The sequence below is a fragment of the Tachyglossus aculeatus genome, chromosome 23, assembly GCF_015852505.1.
Source record: "Tachyglossus aculeatus isolate mTacAcu1 chromosome 23, mTacAcu1.pri, whole genome shotgun sequence".
NCBI classification, from domain to species: domain Eukaryota; kingdom Metazoa; phylum Chordata; class Mammalia; order Monotremata; family Tachyglossidae; genus Tachyglossus; species Tachyglossus aculeatus.
In genome coordinates this window covers 2,967,592-2,989,440 of record NC_052088.1, presented here as the reverse complement: position 1 = coordinate 2,989,440, position 21,849 = coordinate 2,967,592, and the positions used below count along the sequence as shown (strand labels likewise).

The window sequence follows — 21,849 nt, the reverse complement described above, 5'->3', positions numbered from 1 at the left end:
AACATCCACATGGATATCCCTGATGACTCCTCTGCCGCCTGCCTTCTATCTCTCCTTGACGCCGCCAACCTCTTGCTCCACCCCACCTCACCCACTCACCAACTTGGTCATACCCTCGACCTCATCATCTCCTACTGCTTCACTGTGTCCACCCTCACCAACTCTGAAATCCCTCTCTCTGATTATAATCTTCTCACCTGCCTCCTCACTCACACTCCTTTCCCCTGTAAATCCGTATTACTCCCTCACAGAGATCTCCGCTCTCTGGACCCCACCCATCTTTCGGAGCGCCTCACACCCCACCTCGCCGCCCTCTCCTCTCCACCCAGTCTTGATGATCAGATTACTGCTCTCCACTCTACCCTTTCTACTCAGCTCCCCTTTTCCTTCACTGCTCTTGTACCACTAACCCACAGCCCTGGATCACTGCCACTGTCCGCCTCCTTTGCTCTTATGCTCGAGCTGCCGAACGCTGCTGGCGAAAGTCTAAACACCATGCCAACCTCGTTCACTTCAAGTTTATCCTTTCCTGCCTTAACTCAACCCTCTCCTCTGCCAGACAAAACTATTTCTCCTCCCTTATTGACACCCATGCCCATCATCCCCGTCAGCTCTTCCGTACATTCAACTCCCTTCTCAGGCCCCCGGTTCCTCCCCCTCCTCCTTCCCTCACCCCCAATGATCTGGCCTCCTACTTCATTAACAAAATTAAATCCATCAGGTCCGACTTCCCCAAAGTCAATCCCCCACCTTCTCCAACCCCCCGGCTCTCAACACTCTCTGGTACTCTCCCATCCTTCCCAGCAGTATCCTCAGAGGAGCTCTCCTCCCTCCTCTCAAGTGCTACTCCAGCCACCTGTGCTTCTGACCCCATTCCCTCTCATCTCATGAAATCTCTCACTCCATCCCTTCTCCCCTCCTTAACTTCTATCTTCAACCTCTCACTCTCCACTGGTTCCTTCCCCTCTGCCTTCAAACATGCCCATGTCTCTCGCATCCTAAAAACACCCTCTCTTGACCCCACCTCACCTCCTAGTTATCGTCCCATCTCCCTCCTGCCATTCCTTTCCAGACTCCTTGAACGAGTTGTCTACACGCGCTGCCTCGAATTCCTCAACACAAATTCTCTCCTCGACCCCCTCCAGTCCGGCTTCCGTCACCTACATTCCACGGATACTGCCCTCTCAAAGGTCACCAATGACCTCCTGCTTGCCAAATCCAACGGCTCATACTCTATCCTAGTCCTCCTCGACCTCTCAACTGCCTTCGATACTGTGGACCACCCCCTTCTCCTCAACACGCTATCCAACCTTGGCTTCACAGACTCTGTCCTCTCCTGGTTCTCCTCTTATCTCTCTGGTCGTTCATTCTCAGTCTCTTTTGCAGGCTCCTCCTCCCTCTCCCATCCCCTTACTGTGGGGGTTCCCCAAGGTTCAGTTCTCAGTCCCCTTCTGTTCTCGATCTACACTCACTCCCTTGGTGACCTCATTCGCTCCCATGGCTTCAACTACCATCTCTGCGCTGATGACACCCAAATCTACATCTCTTCCCCTGCTCTCTCCCCCTCCCTCCAGGCTCTCATCTCCTCCTGCCTTCAGGACATCTCCATCTGGATGTCTGCCCGCCAACTAAAACTCAACATGTCCAAGACTGAACTCCTTGTCTTCCCTCCCAAACCCTGCCCTCTCCCTGACTTTCCCATCACTGTTGATGGCACTACCATCCTTCCTGTCTCACAGGCCCGCAACCTTGGTGTCATCCTCGACTCCGCTCTCTCATTCACCCCTCACATCCAAGCCGTCACCAAAACCTGCCAGTCTCAGCTCCGCAACATTGCCAAGATCCGCCCTTTGCTCTCCATCCAAACCGCTACCCTGCTCGTTCAAGCTCTCATCCTATCCCGTCTGGACTACTGCATCAGCCTCCTCTCCCATCCTCCTGTCTCTCCCCACTTCAATCCATACTTCATGCCGCTGTCCAGATTGTCTTTGTCCAGAAATGCTCTGGGCATGTTACTCCCCTCCTCAAAAATCTCCAGTGGCTACCAATCAATCTGCGCATCAGGCAGAAACTCCTCACCCCCAGCTTCAAGGCTCTCCATCACCTTGCCTCCTCCTACCTCACCGCCCTTCTCTCCTTCTACAGCCCAGGCCATACCCTCCGCTCCTCTGCCGCTAATCTCCTCACCGTGCCTCGTCCTCGCCTGTCCCGCTGTCGACCCCCAGCTCATGTCATCCCCCTGGCCTGGAATGCCTTCCCTCCCCACATCCGCCAAGCTAGCTCTCTTCCTCCCTTCAAGGCCCTACTGAGAGCTCACAGCCTCCAGGAGGCCTTCCCAGACTGAGCCCCCTCCTTCCTTTCCCCCTCCTCCCCCTCTCCATCCCCACCGTCTTTCCTCCTTCCCTTCCCCACAGCACCTGTATATATGTATATATGTTTGTACATTTTTATTACTCTATTTATTTATTTATTTTACTTGCACATATCTAGTCTATTTATTTTATTTTGTTAATACGTTTGGTTTTGTTCTCTGTCTCCCCCCTTCTAGACTGTGAGCCCACTGTTGGGTAGGGACTGTCTCTATATGTTGCCAACTTGTACTTCCCAAGCGCTTAGTACAGTGCTCTGCACACAGTAAGTGCTCAATAAATACAATTGATTGATTGATTGATTAGAGCTGGACCCCCGGGAGGGGCCCAGGAAAAACACATGGCAGTTGTTCCCCACAGGGCTGTGGGACAAAGCCATAAAAGCTCGGACATATGGGATTTCTGACCATTTCTCTAACTGCCTGCAATATAAGAAGTCCAGCTAGAGAATGGTATTATAATTTAGTGACCCATATTCGGGGCAGACCTCCTGATCCTCTAATTTATACTGGGGCCATTTTGTAGTGCACAAAAAAAAATCAGTTACTGGCATTTTAAATCGGCCAAACCAAATTTGTCCTTATTAAAACGTTTCTCTTTTGAGGTGATTGAAAAGAAAAAAACCCAAAAAAACTTCCCATAATCGGTGGAAAATGTTCCTTTTTTGAGGTTCTGTGTCTGTTTCGGGTTATGACTGACCTGGTCGGCCTTCCTTCCCCCTAGTGAACCTGGGAACTAGAGGGTGCCTCCATGAGAGCAGACTAGAACAATTCCGGTTCTGTGTCTGTCTCGGGCTATGTCCAAGTGCTGAGTGGCATCCCCCTGGTGCTGAAATACCCGGCCCATCTCCTGATGAGAGGTCCTTTTCCCAGACCAACCCGGTCGGCCTTCCTTCCCCTCTAGTGTACTCAGGAACTAGAGGGTGCCTCCACGAGAACAGACAAGAACAATCCCGGTTCTGTGTCTGTCTCGGGTTATGCCCATGCACCGGGTGGCATCCCACTGGTGCTGAAATGTCTGAACCATCTCCTGACGAGAGGTACTTTCTCAGACCGACCCGGTTGGCCTTCCTTTCCCCCAGTGTACCCAGGAACTAGAGGGTGCCTCTGTGAGAACAGACAAGAACAATTAAAAAAAAAAAGAACTCACCACTCCGATGGCTTCAGGCTGTGCTGTGGTCAGCCAGGACTGCGGCAGTCACATGTACTGGATCTCCCCATACAGGCCACCAAAATGATGGCGGCGGTTGTTCCGTATGGCTACCAAGTCGCCGGGAGACTAAAGAATTAGTCAGACAGCATGTGACTGCCGAAAGTTTTAATAAAGTTTTTATTGGTAAGGCCAAAGACCAAATAGGGGGTAACACACCTGGCGGGCTCATTTCCTTAAGGGAAAAGGCCCCGAGTGCCCGATTCAATGGGCTTATATACTGCTATTGCTGCTCACAGTGATTGGTAGATTTGAAAACAGTGGGGACTGGATTAGTGCAGATTTGGTACAGATTTGATGCAGAGCTGGGCGGAGTCTATCTCCTTATTTGGTTTGGTTCCTGGACCCAGCCAGTGGGCTGCAGGGTCTAAGGCCCATACCAGATATGGCAACAGAACTGCGTACATTCAAACAATATCTGCAACCTTCCCATGGTGCATGGGGGACCCCCATCAATTATTATTCTGATTATTCTTATAACAAACTTCAGTGCATCAACAGTCAATCTATCAACGATATTTCCTCAGCACTTACTCTGTCAAACACTGTATTAAGCAACTAGAAGCATCCACTACAGTTAATAGATACAATCATATTTACTGAGCACTCACTGTGTGCACAGCACTGTATGAAGCACTTGGGAGACTACAGTATAATAATCAACCTCCACTTTCCTGTCCATAATGAGGTTACAATCTGGATGGGGAGACAGACAGTAATATAAATAAATTACAGCTATGGACATAAGTGCTGGGGGGCTGGGATTGGGAGATGTATGATGTCAAGCAGTGTGGCTCAGTGGAAAGAGCATGGGGCTTGGGAGTCAGAGGTTATGGGTTCTAATCCTGGCTCTGCCACATGTCTGCTGTGTGACCTTGGGCAAGTCACTTAACTTCTCTGAACCCCAGTTACCTCATCTGTAAAATGGGAATTAAGACTGTGAACCCCACATGGGACAACCTGATCACCATGTATCCCCTCCAGCATTTAGAACAGTGCTTCACACATAGTAAGGGCTTAACAAATGCCATCATCATTATTATTATTAAGGGAGCAAGTCAGAGCGATGCAGAAGGGAGAGGGAGAAGAGGAAAAAAGGGCTCTTTCAGAGAAGAAGATTCAGGGAAGGAATCTTGGAGGGATGTTGCTCTTTGACTCACTTTCCTTTTTTTTGATATTTGTTAAGCGCTTACTATATGCCAGGCAGTGGACTAAGCGCTGCTGTAGATAAGAGTTAATCAGATCGATGCAGTCCTCATCTCACATTAGGCTCACAGTCTTAATCCCTGTTTTACAGGTGAGGTCACTGAGGCCCAGAGAAATTAGACAACTTGCTTCACTCTGCAGGCAAGCAGAGTTATGAGTTATGAGAACCCGGGTCCTTCTGACATCCAGACCTGTGCTCTAGCCATTGGGCAACACTTCTCTAGTCCCATCACTGAGTGAGGCAGGGGTTTCTGGAATTTCAAGCTGATGTCGCTTCCCATTTGTTTCGGCCCAGAGGAATCCATTGTGTTAACGCATGACAGCCAGCGTGGCTGCCTGCCACATGAGGAAACACAAGGGGGTTTAACAATGCTAAAGCGTAACAAAGTCACTTCATTGTCTCCATCTCCTCATTTTAACCATGTTTGGATAACTTTACAACCTAACCGTCCTACCACAGCCCAGCCCACACACTTCACTCCTCTAATCCTAACCCTCTCGCTGTGCCTCCATTCTGCCTATCTCGCCTCTGGCCCCTCGCCCGCATCCTGCCTCTGGCCTGGCACGCCCTCCCACCTCAAATCCAACAGACAACTATTCTCCCCCGCTTCAAAACCTTATTGAAGGCACATCTTCTCCAGGAGGCCTTCCCTGATTAAGCACTTCTTTTCCTCTTCTCCCACTTCCTTTAGTGCCACCCTGACTTGCTCCCTCTTACTTCCCCATTCCCAGCCCCACAGCACTTAGGCACATATCTGTAACTTATTTATTTATATTCACGTCTGTCTCCCACCCCCTACCCCCACTCTCTAGACTGTAAGCTTGTGTGGGCAGGGAATATGTCTGTATATTGTACTGTATTCTTCCAAGTGCTTAGTTCACTGCTCTGCACATGGTAAGCCCTCGATAAGTATGATTGAATGAATGACCACAATTGAAATGGCTTCACAGTTCCCTCCATAGCTGACTACTCCACAACAGTGAAGTTACTGCACAGAGAGACAATCAGAAACACAACTCAGTGTTAGAAATTAGAAACACAATTCAGGACACAACTCCTTGTGTCCAAACCTCCATTCCCTCTCTGAATGTCCAAGCCGGGTGATCCCCTAACAGATAGAACCTTAGGAACCAACAGACAGAAACCTGAAAATTCAGCTTGTTTTTCTCAGGCAAAATGGCCTACCACACTATACTATCTTGCCTTAGAATCAAGGGGAGGGTGGTTCTGTTCTGTTTCATCTGTAAAATGGGCATGAAGACTGTGAGCCCCACATGGGACAACCTGATCACCTTGTATCCTCCCCAGCACTTAGAACAGTGCTTTGCATATAGTAAGCGCTTAACAAATACCAAAATTATTATTATTATTATTATTTTGGCTTAAATCTCTACAGTTTTTTTCAAGTTGTGGAAAGAGAGGTTCAGAGGCATCTCACCCAAGGTCACAAATCCTGAGGAAAAAATAAATCATTAGGTGCTTCAGAAAACACTGAGTTGTGTTTCTAATTGTCTCTTTGTGCATTGACTTCACTGTTGTGGAGTAGTCAGCAATGGATGGAACTATGAAGCCAATGCACTTGTGGTCATTCATTCAATCTTTGTTATTGAGGGCTTACTGTGTGCAGAGCAGTGTACTAAGTACTTTGGAGAGGACAATATAATAGAGTTGGTTGACAGGTTTCCTGCCCACAGCTTTCATTCATTCATCCATTAAATCATATTTATTGAGCGCTTACTGTGTGCCAAGTACTGTACTGCATGCTTGGGAGAGTACGATATAGCAATAAACAGCCTCATTCCCCACTTACAGCGAGCTGACAGTCTAGCTTCTAGCCAGAAGTCCCAGGCTGGAGAGATTCCCCACATTTTCACTAGAGCCTGGTTTCCCTGGCCAATTCCCACAGCCTTGTGGGGTGGACTGATGACTTGGAAGGGGCACAGGGGGGCAGTGAGGCACCAGGGGAGAATGGGAGAGTGGGTCCCATCCTTCATGGGGACCACTAGGATCCTCACCAGAAATGAAGGCTACTGGGAAACGAAGGTCTGAAGCCCAGCTATGTCCCCTGGGGCTCTGAGACCCGATTCCATTCCCCTGGGTCTCAGAAAGCTGAGGATTCATCTGAGGGAGGCCATTCCTGTTATAGATAGTGCAAAGAGTCACAAAGTGGAGAGAGCACTGATCTGGAATTCAGAAAACCTGGGGTCCAATCCTACCTCTGCCACTTACCTGTTGTGTGAGCTCGGGTTAAGTGTCTTAGCCACTCTGAGCCTCAGTTTCTTCATCTGTAAAATGGGGATTCAATACCCGTTCTCCCTTCTTTTTTCATGGTATTTGTTAGCACTTTATTCTGTGCCAGGGACTGTACTAAGCACTGGGATAGATAAAAGATGATCAAGTTGGACATAGTCCATGGCCCCACATGGGACTCACAGTTTTCATCCCCACTTTACAGAGGTGTTAACTGAGACACAGAGATGTTAAGTGACTTGCCCAAGGTCACATCACAGACAATCTAGGGACTGGGACCTACCTGATTATTTCATCTCTTCCCCAGGACACTACTTGGCTCATAATAAGCTTTTAAATAGCACAGTTTATTTGATTGGAGGTAGGAAAGGTCACCGCATTGTCAAAGGGAGACACTAAGGATTACACAAGAGAAGGAGCAGAAGCAAGGAGCAAAGATGGCCAGTTAAAATATGAGCAGTAAAAGGAGATGATCATATACCGCCAATCTATATATTTGAATATACCTACATGCAGGAGTTAGGACAACATACTTCGTTGCTCTGCTTCCTCCCTTCAAAGCCTTTCTGAGAGCTCACCTCCTCCAGGAGGCCTTCCCAGACTGAACCCCCTCCTTCCTCTCCCCCTCCTCCCCCTCCCCACCCCCCACCTTACCTCTTTCCCCTCCCCACACCACCTGTATATATGTATATTTTTGTACGTATTTATTACTCTATTTATTTATTTTATTTGTACATATTTATTCTATTTATTTTATTTTGTTAATATGTTTTGTTTTGTTGTCTGTCTCCCCCTTCTAGACTGTGAGCCCGCTGTTGGGTAGGGACCGTCTCTATATGTTGCCAACTTGTACTTCCCAAGCGCTTAGTACAGTGCTCTGCACACAGTAAGTGCTCAATAAATACGATTGAATGAATGCTAATGGAGCTATTGGGAATGCTATGACTTAAAGTGTTGGAAATTAATCCTTCAGCAGGTATGTGACAGATAAATAACAATTATGGTATTCGTTAAACACTTATGATGTGCCAAGCACTGTTCTAAGCACTGGGCTAGATAAAGAGTCATCAGGTTGTCCCACATGGGGCTCACACTTTGAAATCCCATTTTACAGGTGAGGTAACTGAGACACAGAGAAGTGAGGTGACTTGCCCAAGGTCACACAGCTGACAAGTGGCAGAGGTGGGATTAGAACCCACGCCCACCGACTCCCAAGCCCGTGCTCTTTCCACTAAACTACACTGCTTCTCTAATAGCACATAACTGGCATGGTGAATGCAGGGCTGCTACTTTCTGAATTATTCATGGTCCTTTAGAAAATCAGTCATGGTGAGAGTGTACAGTATAGTTTAGAAAGCAATGTGACCTAGTGGAAAGAGCTAGGACCTGGGAGTAAGAGGACCTAAATTCTAATTCCTGCTCTGCCACTTGCCTGCTATCTGATCTTGGGGAAGTAATTTCACTTCTCTATGCCTCAGTTACCTCATCTGTGAAATGGGGATTAACACTGTGAGCCCCATGTGGGACAGAGAATGTGTCCAACCTGACTAGCTTGCTTCTACCCCAGCACATAGAGCGGTGCCTGCACATACTAAGTACTTAACAAAATACCATTTAAAAAAAAGCTGAATACATGCATCATGGTATACCTTTTGCAGGTCGGGCGAAATGCTCAAAACAGTAAGTGGGCACCCAAGGTTGGTTGAGCTGACATGACTAGGGCAATCAATCAATCCATCATATTTACTGAGTGCTTACTATGTGCAGAGCACTTTGGTAAGCATTTCGGAGAGTACAATGCAACAAAATTAGCAGACACGTTCCCTATCCATAAAGAGCTTACAATTTAGAGGAAAGAGATGGTCTGAGGGCCCGAGTCACCAACTGGCCTTTCCTTTGTGTTGAAACAATATTTCACCTTAAAACCTCTAAGCACTTGATAATCGCCCCACCCTCAGTCCCACAGCACTTATGTACATATCTGTAATTTATCTCACCATCTGGCTCCCCCTCTAGAGTGTAAGCTAGTTGCAGGCATGGAATGTGTCTACAGACTCTGTTATACTGTACTCTTCCAAGCTCTGAATATTGTAAGACATTGGTTTAGGGGTATATCTCCAAGAATAGACTTTATTTATTTCCTCCTACTTAGACTGTGATCCCTATGTGGGACAGGGACTCTGATTAACTGTATCTAGCACAGCGCTTAGAAAAGTGCTTGACACATAGTAAGTACTTAACAAATATAATAATAATAATAAGAAGAAGAACAATAATTATAATGAAGCAGTATGGTCTATTAGATAAAGCAAGAAAGAGGGAGCCTCTTAATGATGTGTGAGTTTGCTTAAGTCGCTTAATTGCTCTGGACTTGTTTCCTCATCCATAAAATGGGAATTCAATAACTGCTTTTCCTCCCCCCGAAAAAAAGAGTCTCATGTGGGTTAGGGTCTGTTTCTGAACTGATGAACCATCAATCAAACATATTTATTGTACTAAGTGTGTGGGAGAGAACAATATAAGAAAATGGGGATTGAGATTATGAGCCTCATGAGGGACAAGGACTATGTCCAACATGATTACCTTGTATCTAACCCAGCACTCAGAACAGTGTTTGGCACTTAACAAATATCACAATCATTACTATTACTCCAATGCTTAAACAGTGCCTGGCACATAGTAAGTGCTTAAGAAATACCACAATTATTATGACTACTCGAGCTCCAGGGAGGAATCACACTCGGGAAAATCCTGGCTTCGTAAGGGAAAATGCTTTGAAAATTGAGTTCTGCCATGTCCAGCCGTAGATGGAGAGAAGCGATAACAGTTCTATCAGTGGCTAGGATTGTGGCAGAAACTAACTATAAAGGGAGAAAGACTATAAAGGGAGAAAGCCAATGCCATAATGGTCCCTGTAAAAAAAAATCATAATTTTGATATCTGTTAAGCACTTACTATATGTGAAACACTGCTCTAAGCGGTGGGGAAAATAGAAGATGATCAGTTTGGATACAGTCCCAATCTGAGTAGGAGGGAGAAGCAGCATGGCCTAGTGAAGAGAGACAGGGCCTGGGAGTCAGAAAGAACTGGTTCCTAATGCAGGCTCCACTGCTTGTCTGCCATATGACCTTGGCAACACACTTCACTCTCTGGGCCTCAGTTCCCTCATCTGTTATAATGGGGATTAAGTCTGGGAGTTCTATGTGGGACATGGACTGTGTCCGACCTGATTAACTTGTATCTACCCCAGAGCTTAGTACAGTGCTTGGCACATGCCTTGTCTTATGCTGTCGAGTCTTCTCCGACCCATAGCGACTCCAACATCTCTCCCAGAACACCCCATCTGCATATGCGATCATTCTGGTAGTGTATCCATGGAATTTTCTTGGTCAAAATACAGAAATAGTTTACTCTTGCCTCTTCAGGTGAGTAAATTTGAGTCTCCCCCCTCGATTCTCTCCCGTGCTGCTGCTGCCCAGTGTAGCTGAGTTTTGTCTTGTTGCAGATTGTCTTCCACTCGCTAGCCACTGGCCAAGCTGGGAGTGGAATGGGTATGCTCTGCTTGACTCTCGCTCCCATAGCCGACACTGGTAGAGTCCTGGAAACTCTCCAGATATGAACCTGAAAGGTGAACTTGGCGCATAGTAAGCGCTCAACAAATACCATTAGAGAAAGAGAGAAAAGAAAAAGGAGTAGGGGTATTGATTCCTCCTTTTAGGGATGAGGAAAGTGAGGCACAAGGAAATGACTTGAAGAAGGTCACACAGCAGGCACTTGGAGGAGCTGGAACTGGAACCCAGATCCTCTGATGCCTGGGTGCCAACAAGTTATGGCCAGCCAGTGCCAACCAGTTATGCCAACCAGGGTGGCAAGTTATGTTGCCAACTTGTACTTCCCAAGTGCTTAGTACAGTGCTCTGCACACAGTAAGCGCTCAATAAATACGATTGAATGAATGAATGAATGGGCCCTTTCCACTGAGTCACTCTGCTTCAGTTAACCTAAGTGACCGGCAATGGTTTCACTGTGGCCGCATGAGAGAACGCTCGGCATAGGCAGGGAATGTGTCTATGTGTTTTATTGTACTGTCTTGAGTGCCTAGTACAGTGCTCTGCATATAGTAATCGCTCAATAAATATGATTGGGAGGACTTGGACTAGGGGAGGATCCAGACTTGGATGCTTTGGGGAACTGAGGAGAAAATCAATCAATCAGTGGTATTTCTTCAGTGCTTACTATGTGCAGAGCCCTGTACTAGATGCTTGGGAGAGCACAATGGAGAAACATGGCTTGAAGAAGGTTTTTGGTGGAAAAGTACGACAACCGAGCCAACATACTTGGCTCCGCTAACGCTAACCTACTCGCTCTACCTCCATCTCATCTATTCATTCATTCATTCATTCATTCAATCGTATTTATTGAGAGTTTACTAGAGCACTGTATTGAACACTTGGAAAGTACAATTCAGCAACAGAGACAATCCCTGCCCACAATGGGCTCACAGTCTAGAAGTGGGGAGGAAGACATTAAAACAAATAAACGGGCATCAATAACACCAATATAAATAAATAGAATTAGAGATATTTATACATATATAAACATAGAAATTATGGATATGTACATAGGTGCTGTGGGGTTAGGACCAGGGTGATAAATAAAGGAATCAAGTAAGGGAGACAAACAAGGGAATGGGAGAATTTATATAAATAAATAGAATTATAGATAGAATTATATATATGTACAAATGCTGTGGCAGGGGGATAAAGCAAAGGGAGTGAGTCGGGCAAGGTGGCAGGGAGGAACTGAGAAAAAGGAGGCCTTAGTCTGGGAAGGCCTTTTGTAGAAAGCAAGCCTTCAGTAGGGCTTTGAAGGGAGGAAGAGTGATTGTTTGGCAGATTTCAGGAGGGAGGGCATTCCAGGCCAGAGGTAGGACGTGGGCCGGGGTTGACGGCAGAGTAGGCGAGATGGAGGCACAGCGAGAAGGTTAGTACCAGAGGAGCAGAGTGTGTGTGATGGGATGGAGAAGGAGAGAAGGAAGGTGAGGTAGGAGGTGACAAGGGGATAGAGAGCTTTGAAGTCAATAGTGAGGAGCCTATCTTGTCACCCACCCCTCGCTCACATCCTGCCTCTGGCCTGGAATGCCCTCCCGCTTTGTAGACAACAGATGATGACTCTCCCCCTCTCCAAAGCCGTATTGAAGACACATCTCCTCCAAGAGGGCCCTGATGAGGCCCCCCTTTCCTCTTCTCCCTTCTGTATCTCCCTGTGTTGATTCCTTGATTTATCACCCCAGTCCTAACCCCACAGCACTTATATACATATCCATCATTTCTTTGTTTATATTGATATCTGTCTCCCCTTAAGACTGTAAGCTCGTTGTGAACAGGGAATGTGTCTGTTTATTGTTACATTGTACTCTCCCAAGAGCTTAGTACTGCACTCTGCACACAGTAAGCACTCAATAAATAAGATTGACTGACTGATTTGGAAACACTCTCACTTCTGAAGAATGCTTACCTCTCTGAAAGACATGATTACAGAGTTAACGGCAGGAACTAGAATACATCCTAAAGCTCTGAACGCCAACAAATTCTGACAGCACCCCCCAACTAAATGAGAATCATGTTAAACATATACCAAGATAGCTGAATGAATCACGTTAAACACATACCAAGATTGCTTTCAGCTCTTTTATTTTCTGCATTGGAAAACCAGAGGCTCTAAGATACAATAGCTATTATGCATCAGTACAAATCATTGTTTAATACCGACCTCTGTATATCTACGGTTTGAAGGACACTAAAACATTTGCTTGGCTAAAAATTGTAGGTTTTTGGTTTTTTTCATTAATCGACAATAATGGAGTTGTTGCTGTGTTGGTGATTGTACAGGTCTGTGTTATTTGGTGATAGAGTACTAGAACCATAAAGGACCCAGGAGACATGCCTCGTGAAGAAAGATAGAATGAAGAATTATTGCTTAGAGGAGGAATGGAGAAGGTGAAAGGCCCGCAATCTCTCGATGGCAGTCAGGATGTCAGGTTGAGAAGGGGGAATGCGGTCAGTGTTAACTGGATAGAGTCAGAGGCATTAGAACCTGGGAGTTCCTGGCCGGAAGGATTCCGCTTACAGGAATGACAAAGCTGACTAAAATTTGGTCTGGGTATAGATCCGCCCCAATGCATTTGTCAGAGGAGGCTTTGCCTGCAGGTTTAGGAGAGGGGCTGTTTTTTCTGGCCCTCCTTCCCTCCTCTTTCTCTTAGAATCCTGGGAGCCAGACAGTGGAAGGAGCTCTGTGGCTCAAGCACCCAACATTTCCTATATCCCTTGAGAACTGGCTCGGGAGACTGTGGAGGTTGGAACTCTGTGAAATGCAGTGCCAGAAGCCAACGGGGATATGTGAATGGTAGAGCACCAGTAGTTCTTTCTTTACCTCTCTTTGAAGATGGATGACCTTCTCCCCACTCCAAGGTTCAGCCTGGAAGTGACGCCAGTGTTCAGGAGAGAGCCTCATCTCTCTGGTTCCTGCGGTATCCTGGGGAACAATTTTGCTGAAGCTTGAGGGCAGGGCCAGTAGGGGCCGAAGAAGAACAGGAGATGGAGCCATCTGAGGGGTAGTCAATCTCATCAAGACTTGGGAGGGAGGAAAGAATGATAACAATAATAATAATAATAATAATAATAATAATAATAATAATAATTCTGGTATTTGTTAAGCACTTACTGTGTGCCAGGGACTGTACTAAGCACACAGCCACATATAAGCAAATGTGTTGGACACAGTCCCTGTTCCCCGTGGGGCTGACAGTTTCAATTCCCATTTTACAGGTGAGGAAACTGATGCCCAGAGAAGTGAAGTGATTTGGCCAAAGTCACACAGCAGATAGGTGATGGAGCCTGGATTTGAACCCATGACCATCTGCCTCCCAGGCCTGTGCTCTATCCACTACTGGCTTTTCTTCCTGAGGCCTAGGGAACTTATGTGGCTGTGCCTTATTCTCACAGGAGTGGCTGCCAATCTGGGGATCCAAAAGGGCTTGGGGAATAGCATCTCTGAACCACAGAGGGAAGAAAAGTAATAACTATAATAATAATTGAGGTATTAGTTAAGCGCTTACTATGTGCCAAGCACTGTACTAAGCACAGGGGTAGACACAAGCTAATCAGGTTGATCATGGTCTCTGTCATATATGAGGTTCACATTCTTCATTCCCATTTTACAAATGTAGTCACTGAGGCCCAGAGAAGTGAAATGACTTGACCAAACTAGCTCTCTTCCTCCCTTCAAAGACTTACTGAAAGCTCACCTCCTCCAGGAGGCCTTTCCAGACTGAGCCCCCTTTTTCCTCTCCTCCTCCCCCACCATCACCCCCCCTCCCTCCCTCTGCCCTACCCCTCTCCCCTCCCCACAGCACTTGTATATATTTGTATATATTTATTCCTTTATTTATTTTACTTGTACATATTTTCTACTCTATTTTATTAATGATGTGCACATAGCTATAATTCTATTTATTCTGACAGTTTTGATACCTGTCTACTTGTTTTGTTTTGTTGTCTGTCTCCCCCTTCTAGACTGTTGTTGGGTAGGGACTGTCTCTATATGTTGCTGTCTTGTACTTCCCAAGCATTTAGTACAGTGCTCTGCACACAGTAAGCTCCCAATAAATAAGATTGAATGAATGAATGAATGGACCAAGGTCACAAGGCAAATGAGTGGAGGAGTAGGAATTAGAACCCAGGGCCTTCTGACTCCTAGACTTGTGCTCTATCCACTAAGGCATGCTGCCTCTATATAAGAACCCGCTCTATCATTTCAATCCATCAGTGATATTCATTTAGTACTTACCATATGCAGAGCACCATACTAAGTGTTTGGGAGAGTACAATAGAACAGAGTTGATTGGCATGTTCCCTGCCCTTAATATGCTTGCTTTTGACTTAGTTTCTGGCTATCTCTAGGCTTAACACATTCATTCAGGTAAAAACTTTCCCACGTGGCATCCTTTCACAGGTCAATGGGTGGTTCACTTTCTCAATATTTAGGACCAGAGATGATCCAGGTGGTCCTGCAGGGGGGGATTCCCATAGGACGTGGACTTTTGGAAGGGAAGTTTTAAGGATTTGGGAGTGGGAGAAGTAAACAGTCAGGTTGGGACCTTCAACTGGTGCAATGACCCTGGATAATAGAGCTTTTAGCCCACAGCCCACTGAGGGATATCTGTTATTATCTCAGTCACACTCTCTTTTCCTCTCTCTTCTTCTTTCCTTATCTCCTCTCTCTTCCTCTCCCGCTCTCCCTTCTTCCTGTTCCTTTCTCTAATCTCCCTCTCTTCAACTCCACTCTCCTTTCTTTCATTTCTAAAGGGCTGTTTGGGCTACGCTGTATCAGTCATTGTCCTTTTCTCTTTTCTCTTGTGCTCCTTTGCTCTGCTAGGTATTTATTATTTCATATTTCTCTTATGCTATGCTTGGTTTTTTATTGTTTCATATTTATATGCCTGTTGCCATTCCCCTCTCTCCCCTTTACGAGACCCTCTAGGGCCAGAAATCATAACCAATTCCAATCAGCACAGATTTTAAGTACAGTCCTTCAAACACAGATGCTTAAGAAATACCATTGTAACGATGATGATGACAACTACTCAGTTTTATAAAAGACTGGTTCATTCACTCATTTAATCATATTTATTGAGTGCTTACTGTGTGCAGAACACTGTACTAAGTGCTTGGGAGAATACAATATGACAATAAACCGACACATTCTTGAGGTTAAAAATTGCTCTGACCCTTCAGACCATCACTCCAGACTTCATCAGAATTTTGAGAATGGACATGAAATCACTAAAATCTGCCCTCTCCTCAAAATCCAAACTGCTACCACATAAATCCAAGCACATACCCTATCCCACCTTGAATACTGTATTGGCCTCCTTGCTGACCTTCCAGGCTCCTGTCTCTCCCCACTTCAGTCCATTCTTCACTCTGTTGCCCAGATCCTTTTTCTACAAAAACAATTAGGACGTTCAAGAAACTCCAGGTGTTGGCCATCCACCTCCACATCAAACTGAAAGTCATTACCATTGGCTTCAAAGCACTCAATCACCCTGCCACCTCTTAACTCACCTCACCGCTCTCCTAATATAACCCAGCCCACACACTTCGCTCCTCTAATGACAACCTTCTCACCATACCTCAATCTCATCTATCTCACCCCTTGCCCACATACTGCCTCTGGCCTGGAATGCTGCCCCTCTTCATAGCCGACAGGCAGTTACTCTCCCCCACTTCAAAGTCTTATTGAAGGAACTTCTCTTCCAAGAGGCCTTCCCTGACTAAGCCCTCCCTTCCTCCTCTCCCTTCTGCTTTGTCCTAACTTGCTCCCTTTATTCTTCACCCCCTCCCAGCCCCACAGCACTTATGGACACATCTGTCATTTTATTTATTTCTATTAATGTCTGTTTGCCCCTCTAGATTGTAAGCTCATTGTAGGCAGGGAATGTGTCTGTTATATTGTTCTATTATACTCTCCCAAGTGCTAAGTACAGTGCTCTGCACACAGTAAGCACTCAATAAATATGATTGAGTGAACAAATACTCAATAAATACAAGTGATTGAATGACTGAGTCCTTCCTGGCCCTCCAGGAAGGTGGCTTCAGATGTCTGGGGATGGGAGAAGTGGGATGCTCATTTGAGAGAATCAGAAGTCTTCCCAGACACCTAATCATCGCCTGTGGGTGTTGGATGGGGTGTGCACAAAGAGGAGGCGGTCTCTTAGCTTCAGGGAGGTGGGAGATTTGGGTAGATGAGTAATTGCCCCTGTAACATCGTTACAGACAGGGAACATGTCTGCTAATTCTGTTGGGTCACACTCTCCCAAACAGTACAGTGCTCTGCACATAGTAAGTGCTCAAGAAATCGATTGATTGATTTCAGACGGGTCAGAGTGAGTCCCTGGCTGAAAGAGTCGACCAGGATCCCTTTCCGGACACCCAACATTCTGTGGGTAGAAATGTTTAGACACATCCCTGTTTCTGTGCCAATACAAAGGCTAAAACTAATTACAGTACTGGCTCCTATGTATCATATACTCTTCTGAGTGCTGGAATAGATACGACTTAAATCAGGCTGGATTTTGTAGCAGATTCCAGCTACTTCCAATCAGCTCCATTTGGGAATAGAGTCAGTTACCGATTCCCCAGGTCTATGGGAGAGGCAGCAAACCCCTGGATAGCCCTTTTGCTACATCCCGGATAAACCTTCCTCCAGGGAGTCTAAGCAAAACATGTCATCATCTCGTCCTCTGGTGGAGATGTAAGAAAGTAGTGAAATAACTTAAGAGCTGGCACCTGGGAAGAAGCAAGGGACTGGGTTATTGTAAAACCCATTAATCAAGCGTCACCATTTCGGTTTGGTTTGTTTTCAAACGCTTCCCCTTTAGCTTTAACATTGAGATTCTGGGCTCCCTGACTGGAAGATGGAAGTGGTCTTGACTTAGATGGGAAATTTAGAGGGGAAGAGTGGGTTTAGGTGGGGAATCAATCAATGGTATTAACTGGGCACTTACTGTGTGCAGAGCACTGTACTCAGCACTTGGGAGAGTCCACAACAGGGAAAGATTAAGAACTCCGTTTTAATCATGTTGAATTTGGTGTGCTAGGAAGACATAATAATAATAATGGCATCTGTTAATCGCTTACTATATGCCATGCATTGTTGCTAAGCACTGGGGTAGATGCAAGGTAATCCGATTTAACAAACTCCCTGTCCCATATGAGGGCTCACAGTCTTAATCCCCATTTTACAGATGATATCACTGAAGCACAGGGAAGTGAAATAACTTGTCCAAGGTCACACAGCAGACAAGCAGCAGAGCCGGGATTAGAACCCATGACCTTCTGCCTCCCAAGCCTGGTCTCTATCCGCTATGCCTTGCTGTTTCTCCAAGACATCCAAGTGGACCTTTCCTGGATGCCAAGAGGAGGTTCAGGATCACAGATCAGATGAGAGATTGGTTTGAGAGTCGCTCACAAAGAAGTAGTACTTCCAGCCAGGTGAACAGAGGGGCCTCTCCCTGGAGAGTGAATGCAGAGTGAGGAGAAGTTGGGGACTTAGTAGAAGGCTTAGAGCAGATTTGGGGGCCATCCACAGTAAGAAGCTGAGAGACAGAGGAGGCACCAGCCAATGAAACTGTGTAATTTATTTATTTGTATTAATGTCTTTCTCCCACCCTCTAGACTGTAAGCTTGTCATGGGCAGGGAACATGTCTGTTTAGTGTTGTACTGTATGTTCCCAAGCATTTATTACAGTGCACTGCAAACAGTAAGCTCTTGAAAAATAGGATCGAATGAGTGGGCAGGGAATGCGACTGTTTTTTGTTAAACTGTACTCTTCCATTTAGTACACTGCTTTGCACACAGTAACTGCTCAATAAATACGATTGAATGAATGAAAGGAGGACCAGCTAGGTAGGAGGAGAGCCAGGATAGGACTGTGCCGGCAAAACTGAGTCCTGACACTGTCTTTTCCTTGTGAAATCAACAAATTGATCAACTGTATTTTTTGAGCGCTTACTGTATGTGGAGAACTGTACTATGCATTTGATACCTACTGAGCACTTACCTTATGCAGCACGCAGTATTACATCGATGAGGGAAATTGGAAGCAGATTAGCCATCACTCACTTCTATTGAGTGTGCCACCTTTGCTGTGGGGAACCCTCTAGATTGTAAACTTGTTCTGGGCAGGGAACATGTCTGCTAATTCTGTTGTGTTGCACGTTCCCAATCAGTACAGTGCTCTTCACATAGTAAGCGCTCGATAAATACCATTGATTGACTGAACCCTAGGACTGGGTCAGGGCTATACTAGATTCAAGGAGTCCTCGTTCCCTCTGCTGTGATCTAAACATTCTCCCAACCCATAGTAAACCACTTTGAGCATCGACAGCAGTGTCTGCTGGTGTGGAGGTCTCTGAGATATTCCATTCTGGGACCCCAGGCTGCCCGCATCAGCCATCCCACGAGGTGTGCCTCTGGGGGCAAGGGCACTGGCAAGAGAGTGTGAATGATTTGGGGCAAATCATCACCACTATTGCAAAAACAAGTCAACAAGCCTGCTGGAGGTAGGACATGCTCTTCCCCTTTTAACCACTGGTGCCTGAGGAATGTTTATCTTAATCAACCAGTGGTATTTATTGACTGTTTACTATGTGCAGAGCACTGTTCTAAGCACATTGGACAGTACAAAATAACAGAATTAGAAGACTTGTTCCCTGCCTGAAACGATCTTAAAGTTGCAGTACTATACACAAAGAGTTTCTTTTTTCATAGACACCCATAGCAGGGATGGAATCTCACTGTCTTTGATCAATCAATCAATCAATCAGTTATATTTATTGAGAGTGCAGAGCACTGTTCTAAGCACTTAAGAGACTACACTATAACTGAGTTGGTAGACACGTTCCCTGCCCACAATGAGTTTACAATCTAGAGGGAGAGCTAGACATTAATATAAATACATTTCGGATATGTACATATATGCTGTGGGGATGAGGCAGGGGTGAATCAAAGGAGCAAATCCAAATGCAAAGATGATACATACGGGAGTGGGCGAAGGATAAATGTGGGCTTAGTCAGGGAAGCCCTGAAGAGAATCCCCTAGTTATAACCATGTCTTTCTTCGTGTCTTCCTTGGTTGTTTCCCCAGCCTCTACCTTTTGAATTCATTGCTTTTTGGCCTTCAGTCTGGTAGGGTGTGAGATCTAACCATTCCTCACCTCTCTTTGCTTCTGGTCTGGGTAACAGCATGGCCTATTGAAAAGATCACAGGTCTGGGAGTCAGAGGACCTGGGATCTAATCCTAGCACCACCACTTGCTTGCTGGGTGACCTTGGACAAGTCACTTCACTTCTCTGAACCATACATAGCAATCTCCAAAGTGCTTAGTACAGCTCTCTGTACAGAGTAAGTGCTTGATAAATACCATTGTTTGATTTTGTGTTGAACTCTCCCAGATGCATAATGCAGGACTCTGCGTACGGAAAGCGCTCAATCAATAACACGTGCAGGGCTAGCTCGGTCAGTAGAGCATGAGATTTTAAATTTGAGTTGTGGGTCCTCTAGACTGTAAGCTCATTATAGCCAGGGAATGTGACTGTTATACTGTTGTGTTGTATTTTCCCAAGTGCTTAGTACAGTGCTGTGCACACAGTAAGAGCTTAATAAGTATGATTGATGATGATGATGCTCTAATTCAAGCCCTATGCTGAGTGCTTGCTTTTCTTCCAACGCTTAGTACATTGCCTGGCCTTTTTTCTTGAATTGAACTTTTTAAAGGGAGGGGGGAGAGGCATGGGGAATTGGGCTTTATGGAATTCCTCTGGAGTGTTTTTTTTTCTTAGTAATCCAGGCTACTGTAGGGGCCTCAGGGATGGGGGTGAGGAGAGGCAGTTTCCCAGAAGAGCCAAGGAGAAACAAAGGACTCTGATCATTGACTCCAATCGCAAGCAGCAAGGATTGGGATCGGAACTTCAGCTGGGTGATGGTGACTACCTCCAAATGGCCCCCTCTGATCTCAGCCAAGAGTGGAGGCCAGATCCTGTGGGATTTTCCGACTCCTCTCTGGGTTGGTCGTCACCAGGAACTGGCTACTGGCCCAGACCGGAAGACCAGCTCAGGAGATCAGCGTATTAATGGGAATGTAAGAACCTCATCTCGAATCTTCCCCGGCGCTTAGTACAATGCCTGGCACCTAGTAAACGCTAAACAAACACCATTAAAACCCCCCCAAAAAACACAATCCTTAGTTACTCAACTTGGCCAAGAGTGACTTGTCGATAGCTGGCTATCAAATGTGTCTGTTCACTGTTATATTGCACTCTCCCAAGCACTTAGTACAGTGCTTTGCACACAGTACGCGCTCAAAAAATACAATTGGTAGAGAAGCAGCACGGTTCAGTGGAAAGAGCACGGGCTTTGGAGTCAGAGGTCATGGGTTCGAATCCCGACTCTGCCACATGTCTGCTGTGTGACCTTGGGCAAGTCACTTTACTTCTCTGAGCCTCAGTGACCTCATCTATAAAATGGGGATTAAGACTGTGAGCCCCACTTGGGACAACCTGATCACCTTGTATCCCCCCCAGCGCTTAGAACAGTGCTCTGCACATAGTAAGCACTTAACAAATGCCATCATTATTATTATTATTGTTATTATTATTATTGTTATTATTGGCTGACTGACAGAGAATGGACAGGATCTCAGATCTGGGTCTGGGCTCAGAGACCCCTCTGGCAGGCTTGGCCTATCCTACCCCATTTCATTTTTTGGTGACTCTTAGGCCTATGCTCATTTTTGCGGGGCAGGGGGCAGGGGGTAGGGAGGAGTATTTGTTAAGCACTTACTATGTGTCTGGCACTCTTCTAAGCACTGAGATAAAGTCGATAATCAGGTGAATAACAGTCCCTGTCCCACGTAGTACTCACAGTCTTAATCCTCATTTTCCAGATGAGGGAACTGAGGAACAGAGAAGTGAAGTGACTTGCCCAAGGTCATACTGAAGACAAGTGGCAGAGTTGGGATTAGAACCCAGGTCCTCTGACTCCCAGGCCCGGGCTCTTTCCACTAGGCCATGCTGCTTCTGCCTCCAGCCTCATCCTGCCCTTCAACGAACCTGCTTCTCATTAAAAAATGAAGGAAAAATCCAGAAAAAACAGGGATCATGTCGATTAACTGATTGATTTCTGCCCGCCACAAACCAGGACTCATGGGTCTTTGCCCAAATTTATGCTCCACCCCCTGATAATCTTTAAATGT

At 46.0% G+C, this 21,849-nt stretch overlaps 1 non-coding gene across 1 annotated transcript; it reads right to left on the bottom strand.

Annotated features, from left to right (window-relative positions):
• Positions 1-10,529: 10,529 nt before the first annotated feature.
• On the bottom strand, positions 10,530-10,666 carry LOC119944999. The gene has a single exon (XR_005456135.1). It is a non-coding gene; the product is annotated as a small nucleolar RNA SNORA7 (small nucleolar RNA).
• Between the last annotated feature and the right edge of the window lie 11,183 nt (positions 10,667-21,849).